Raw genomic sequence first — 6,000 nt, 5'->3', positions numbered from 1 at the left:
GATGCCATAAAAAGGATGGTAATGAATATAGCTTGATTGTGGCTAGATAGAAAATATGGTAAAAGGTTTCATAATTCACTTCTTTAATTTTTCCAATTAAACAAAATATTTATTATAACAATAACCAAAGACATGGCTTTGATAAATGAGGCTTATACACAAACATGGTCTCCTGTAATTAAAAAAATAAATAAAAATGAAATCAGACAACTCATGTAAAAGATTGACAACATTATCAAGTTTATTCACAATTTCCAGGTGGAGAAAATGAATAATTATGGGAGGGGTGAATTCCTTGCAACTGGGGGGAGGAGAGGGCAGAGACACTCAATGGTGTCCCATAAGCTAGTACAAAGCCCCTCATTAAGGTGAGCAACTAAAAATCCTGATGATTGTTTTCTCTTAATATGCTAACAAAAAAAATTAAAAAAATTAAAAATAAAAACTTTTTAGACCGAGCACTGAACTCACCCCCTCCGAATCTCAGCTAAAGGCAGTCCCATCTACACAACCAAATAATGTGATTATGAATGGATAGTACAGGGATCTCCGTTCACCATCCACACAGTAACTAGTCTCCCCCCCCCCCCCGGTCCCCCCCAACACCGCTTTCTGCACTCACTGCAAACATGTCCTCACCTCAGTCTGCCGACCAGAACAAAACGATAAAAAAAAAAAAATAAGGATCAGACATACCAACTCCGGGCACTTACAGACAGACATGAAAGTTACATACGTCACTGTAGAGAAGTTCATTTCACTTTATATAGGTAACCTCTTAACATGAACAAAATGCAACAGGACTAAAACACTGGGGAGAATGCAAGGAAAGAGAGATCTATAGACACTGCTTATAATGGTGGGAGATGCACAGATGTTCCAAAAGAACTTTGGGTCAGCGGTGTGGAGAGATTGTGCGGCTTTCTGAGTGTCCAGGCGAGACTGTTGGTTGGGAGCGGTTGGTTGAGACTGGTGCACTAGTTGGTCCCTGCATGAAATGGAACAACTCCCAGAGGGGCTGCAATAACAGATGTCACTGTGTTGGAGGGCCAGGCATCATTTCTAGGACACGACAACAAAATGCGAGTCTCTTACTTTAAAAAGAAAAAAAAAGAAAACAAACAATATGCATCTGTGCAGCATTCCGGAGACCTGCGGAGAGAAGAGCACTGGTTACGTGTTGGTTCCAAGGGTCTCACAGATTCTATCATGCAGTGCACCAACGCACATGATAGGCACCTGGCGCTAATCACCAAGATGTGCAGCTAATCTGGAAGCCTGCAGCTCCTAATCAACGGTTCTCAACCATTAAAAAGTTTATAATAAAATGTAAAAAGTAGTGATGGTTGACAAGATATGTAATACATTATATAACATTGAACCCTTTGATTGTCAACGCTGCGGTGAGAGATCGTCAAATATCCACTAAAAAAAATGCTAACGTCGCTCAGTGACTGTTCTTTTAGTATAAATACAAATACAGCCAAGTCAATTCATTTAAAGTTTAAATATTGCACCCAAAAAAAAAAAAGAGTCGCTGTGAGGGGCGCTGGCATTTTTAGTGGATATTTTAAGGATCTCTCAGAGCAACCTTGGCACGCATAGGGTTAATAAACAATATAGATTATAGCTCACCGGATGGTAATCATCAATATAAAATACAAATGATAAAAGTATTGACGTCAAACAAACCATTAAATCAATTATGCCCCTTTCAGACCGCACATATTACCCGGTATTTTGCAGTTTTTTAACAGTTTCAAAACGGTAATATGTGCTGTCTGAAAGGTCCACAGTGATTTTACAGTTTCCAAAAAAAAAAATGGTATTTGGAAACTGTAAAAAAGCAGGGTCCTACCGGTTTCAGATTCTTTTTTTTTTTCTGAACGGGTGTGAAACAGTATTTAGGACCCAGCCAATAGTGGTCCCACTCTGTGCCTATCTAATGAGCAGGACCCAGTGCAGTGAATATTTAATGAGCGGGTGGGGGCCCGCTCATTAGATATGCACAGAGGTCTGGGGTTCCCCCCCCCCCCTTGTGACCCCAGTGGGGGGGGGGGGAGGATGATGCCTATCATTTCTTCTCCCCCTACCTGGGCAAGGCAGTGAAGGGATCCAGGCAGCAGGATCAGGTCGACAGCGCTGGCGGGCAGGGGGTCCCTACGGCGTATGTGAGATCAGTGGCGGGGTCCTTGCGGCGAACTAGTAGTTCCCATCCGCCACAGGGACCCTGCCACTGATCTCGTACACGCCACAGGGACCCCCCTGCCCACCAGCACTGCCAACCTGACCCTGCTGCCTGGATCCCTTCCCTGCTTTGCCAAGGTAGGGGGGGGGGAGAGAGAAATTATAGGATGCCTCAGTGGGGTGCTTTTACCCGTTTTAAGAAACGTTTTAAAAACCGGGTCTAAGCCGGTTTTGCAGTGTGAAAGTAGCATTAGTGTTGGAATAGAATATAAAATACCACTTGGTTAGTGAAATTCATTTCCGCATGCAGCAGGCTTCATGTTCTACTTAATGATCCACAGAATGTCCATTCCTGGCAAAGCAGTATACATTTGAGGATGTGTGGATTCACGAGCCAGCATTAGTATTCCTTTAAGGCCTTTTACATGAAGAGTAATAGCAGAGAAGCCTTTGGTGGACTACTGGACATTTGTGGAGTTGGGGGAAATGCATTAAGGGACATGTGAAGGCAGCACTAGCCACCAGCTGGTAATCCTTGGTCTTATACTGATGAGGCTTGCAGAGGACTGGAATCTACCACTACCTTGAAGGCTGTATCACAGAGATTTCCCCAGCAGCTGGGAGATCTCTGCTATTACTCTGCACGTGAACGACTGGTATACTAATGCTGGCTCTTTAAGCCATACTAACAGCTTCAAATGTATATTACCTGGCCAAGAATTGATGCCCCTTTCAGACCGCACTTTTAAAACGGTAAATTGCCGTTTTTTTACCGTTTTAAAACGGTAATGTGTGCGGTCTGAAAGGTCCAGTCCCACTTAACCGGTTAGAAAATGCCGTTTTTTCTAACCGGTTAAAATGCAGGGTCCTACCAGTTTCTGAACCGGTATTTTAGCGCAAAAATCGGCTCAGAAACGGTATTTAGGACCCAGCCAATGAGCTGGGTCCTAAATTCAGCACAGTGAATACTTAATGAGCGCTCATTAAGTATTCACAGCACTGGAGCCCCCCCCGCGCGTGTCGACACCCCCCGCGCGCGTCGACCCCCCCCGCGCGCGTGTCGGCCCCCCCCCCCCCCGTGTCAACTTACCCCGTGCCGGTATCTCCGTTGTGGTTCCCGGCACTGCAGCTCAGTATGCTCGGAAAGCACTTATGAAAAAAGTGTCTTTCAGAAAATGGCTGCCCCCCATACGGAAGACAGTTTTTTTAAACAGGGTTTCCTATGGGGCAGCCATTTTCTGGAAGACACTTTTTTCATAAGTGCTTTCCAAGCATACTGAGCTGCAGTCCACAACGGAGGTACCGGCACGGGGTAAGTCGACACGGGGGGGGGGGGGGGGGGGGGGGGGGGGGGCGTCGACACGCGCGGGGGGCGTCGACATGCTCTCGGTCGACACGCGAGGGGGGGGGGAGCTGCACGGAGGGGAGGGCTGAAGGCTGCACTGGCTTTGACCCTGTATTTGGAAAGTTTCCAAAAACGGGTCTGCCAGTGTAAAAAAATCGGCACTTAAACGGTAATATACCGTTTAAGTGCTGCGGTGTGAAAGGGGTTTTATCTGGCAGACCCGTTTTTGGAAACGTTTCCAAATACAGGGTCAAAGCCAGTTATGCGGTCTGAAAGCAGCATGACATTAAGGAGTAGAACTTTGTACATGAAATACATTTGCAAATGCAGCGATCCTCACATTTGTAGATGGCAAATTAGTATTTTATATTATATTCTAACATGTTCCTGTGCATGCCGAATCCACCTTATATTACCAATGCATTTACGTATTGATTGTACCGTCTGATGATATAAGGGGATTTTTGGTTCTTACATATAAAATCCTTTTTTCGTAGGATAAGGTGGATGCTCGGAATTCTGGGGTATTCCAGGACCAGGCACCAACGAGAACAACTTATTTTTGGAATATGTAGCCCATAGCTCCTTCCCCTTATACCCCTTCCTGTCCTAAGAGACTAGTTTTAAACTAACAAGCCGAGGAATAAAGGATAGGCGAGAAGAATCATTCAACACAACACACAAAAAAGGGCAGATAATCAACTGCTAACATAAAACCTAAATACGCCTGTCATATTGTGGATCTCAACCAGTGGGATAAATCCTGCTTAGATGCCAGTCAACCAAGCTTCCGAACATCGTACAGGACAAACGGAGAATCAGATTTTCTGATTGCTGCAGTCCTGGAAACGTAAAAGGCGCAAGGCCCTAACAACGTCCAAGAGAGGTTATCCGCATCCAATGAGGAAGGAGATGGAGAACATCCACCACGAGAGGTTATCCGCATCCAATGAGGAAGGAGATGGAGAATAAACGGGGACCACAATCTCTTGGTTATTGTGGAGTCTAGAAACCACTTTGGGGAGATAGTCTGGTACGGAGTACCGCTCTATCTTCATGGAAGATCAAAAAAGGAGATCTACAAGAGGGAGCTCCTGTCAGAGACTCTGCTAGCCGAAGCGATTGCCAATAGAAACAATATCTTCGAAGTAAGTCAGGAGAGTACCACTGACTAGAAGTTTAAACGGAGGTTTGCTCAAATATCTTAAAACCAAAGATAAGTCCCAAGGATTTGCAGGTGTGAAACTCCCTGCAAAAAAGTATGAACCATAGATGACATAGCTATCTTCCGCTGAAACAAGACAGAAAAAGCAGACACTTGAACTTTCAAGGAGGCCTGACTAAGGCCCAGATCAAGGCCTGGCCCGATTGTAGGAATGCTAGAATTCTGGATAGACGATAGACCTAAAGGTTACATTTTGTAGGTTCACACCAAAGAAAATATTTATGCCAAAAGCGATGGTAAACCCTCGCAGATGACTGTTTCCTGGCTTCAGGCATGGTTCTGATAACCGTGCTCAAAAAAACCCTAGCCCTCAGGACCGACTGCTCAACAGCCCTCCCGTCAAAGCCAACCAGCTTAGTGGCAGGGGAATTGGAGGGGCCTGGGACATTTGTAGATGGTCCGGGTACCACGACCGCCTTGGCCAATTGAGTGCGATCAGGATTGCTACCACTGCCTCCTGTTTGCTGTGTCAAATGAGGCACGGAAGAGCAACCAGAGGGAAAACAGACTATCCGAAAGTGCCATGGGGTGGATAGAGCATCTACAAGACAGGCTTGAGGGTCTCTTAATCTCGAGCCGTACAAGGGCAGTTTTCTGTTGTGTCGGGAGGCCATGATGTCCACCTGTGTAGGACCCCAATGATCCCACAGGAGAGAGAAAACTTTGGGATGGAAAGACCACTACCCGGAGTGTACTGTTTGACTACTCAGTAAGTCGGCCTTCCAATTCAAACACCCGGGTGGTCTACTGACGCGCCCAAAGTCCCTGAAAGGAGTGATGCTCTACCACAGCGCTCCATCCGTGCAGGCTGGCATCCGTGGTCATTATCTCCCAATCGTGACTGGCAAATGAATGACCTTTCATGAGATTTGCTTAATGCAGTCACCATAAGAGAGATCCGAGCATCCCTTGACAACACCAGAAACTGTGTTTTTAGGTGGAGATGTGAGCGATTCCAGCAACCTACTAGTGCGAGCTGGAGAGTGCGAGAATTAAATTGACCATGGGAAAGCTTGACACAGGTTTCGCAACCACTTTCATGCATAGGAGTATCGTAGTGTTCCCGCTAGGCTGTTTTAGCGAGGCGCTGCGCCCTGCCCGATTTCTAAAGGGCAAAATGCGCCCTGCCCCTCCAGCAGCGCCCCGCTAAAAGAGCCTGCTGCCTGACTAATGTTGTGCCCGGGGAAGCTCCAGGCACCGCAATCTCGGCGGCGCTAGGCTTCCCCGGCAGCTCATGGACTTC

At 46.3% G+C, this 6,000-nt stretch overlaps 1 protein-coding gene across 4 annotated transcripts in view; it reads right to left on the bottom strand.

Moving 5' to 3' along the window:
* Positions 1-216: 216 nt before the first annotated feature.
* The window catches only part of CPSF7 (cleavage and polyadenylation specific factor 7), a 17,947-nt gene continuing 12,163 nt past the window's right edge, over positions 217-6,000 (bottom strand). For all 4 annotated transcript variants that reach the window (XM_083165745.1, XM_083165743.1, XM_083165744.1 and 1 more), the window contains exon 9: positions 217-1,152. The gene's annotated coding sequence lies outside the window, so the exon portion shown is untranslated. The remainder of the gene's footprint in view (positions 1,153-6,000) is intronic.

Source organism: Crinia signifera, chromosome 11, assembly GCF_055691185.1.
Source record: "Crinia signifera chromosome 11, ASM5569118v1, whole genome shotgun sequence".
NCBI lineage: Eukaryota > Metazoa > Chordata > Amphibia > Anura > Myobatrachidae > Crinia > Crinia signifera.
Note: the sequence above shows the minus strand (reverse complement) of the source record. Positions and strands in the feature narration are given on the sequence as shown.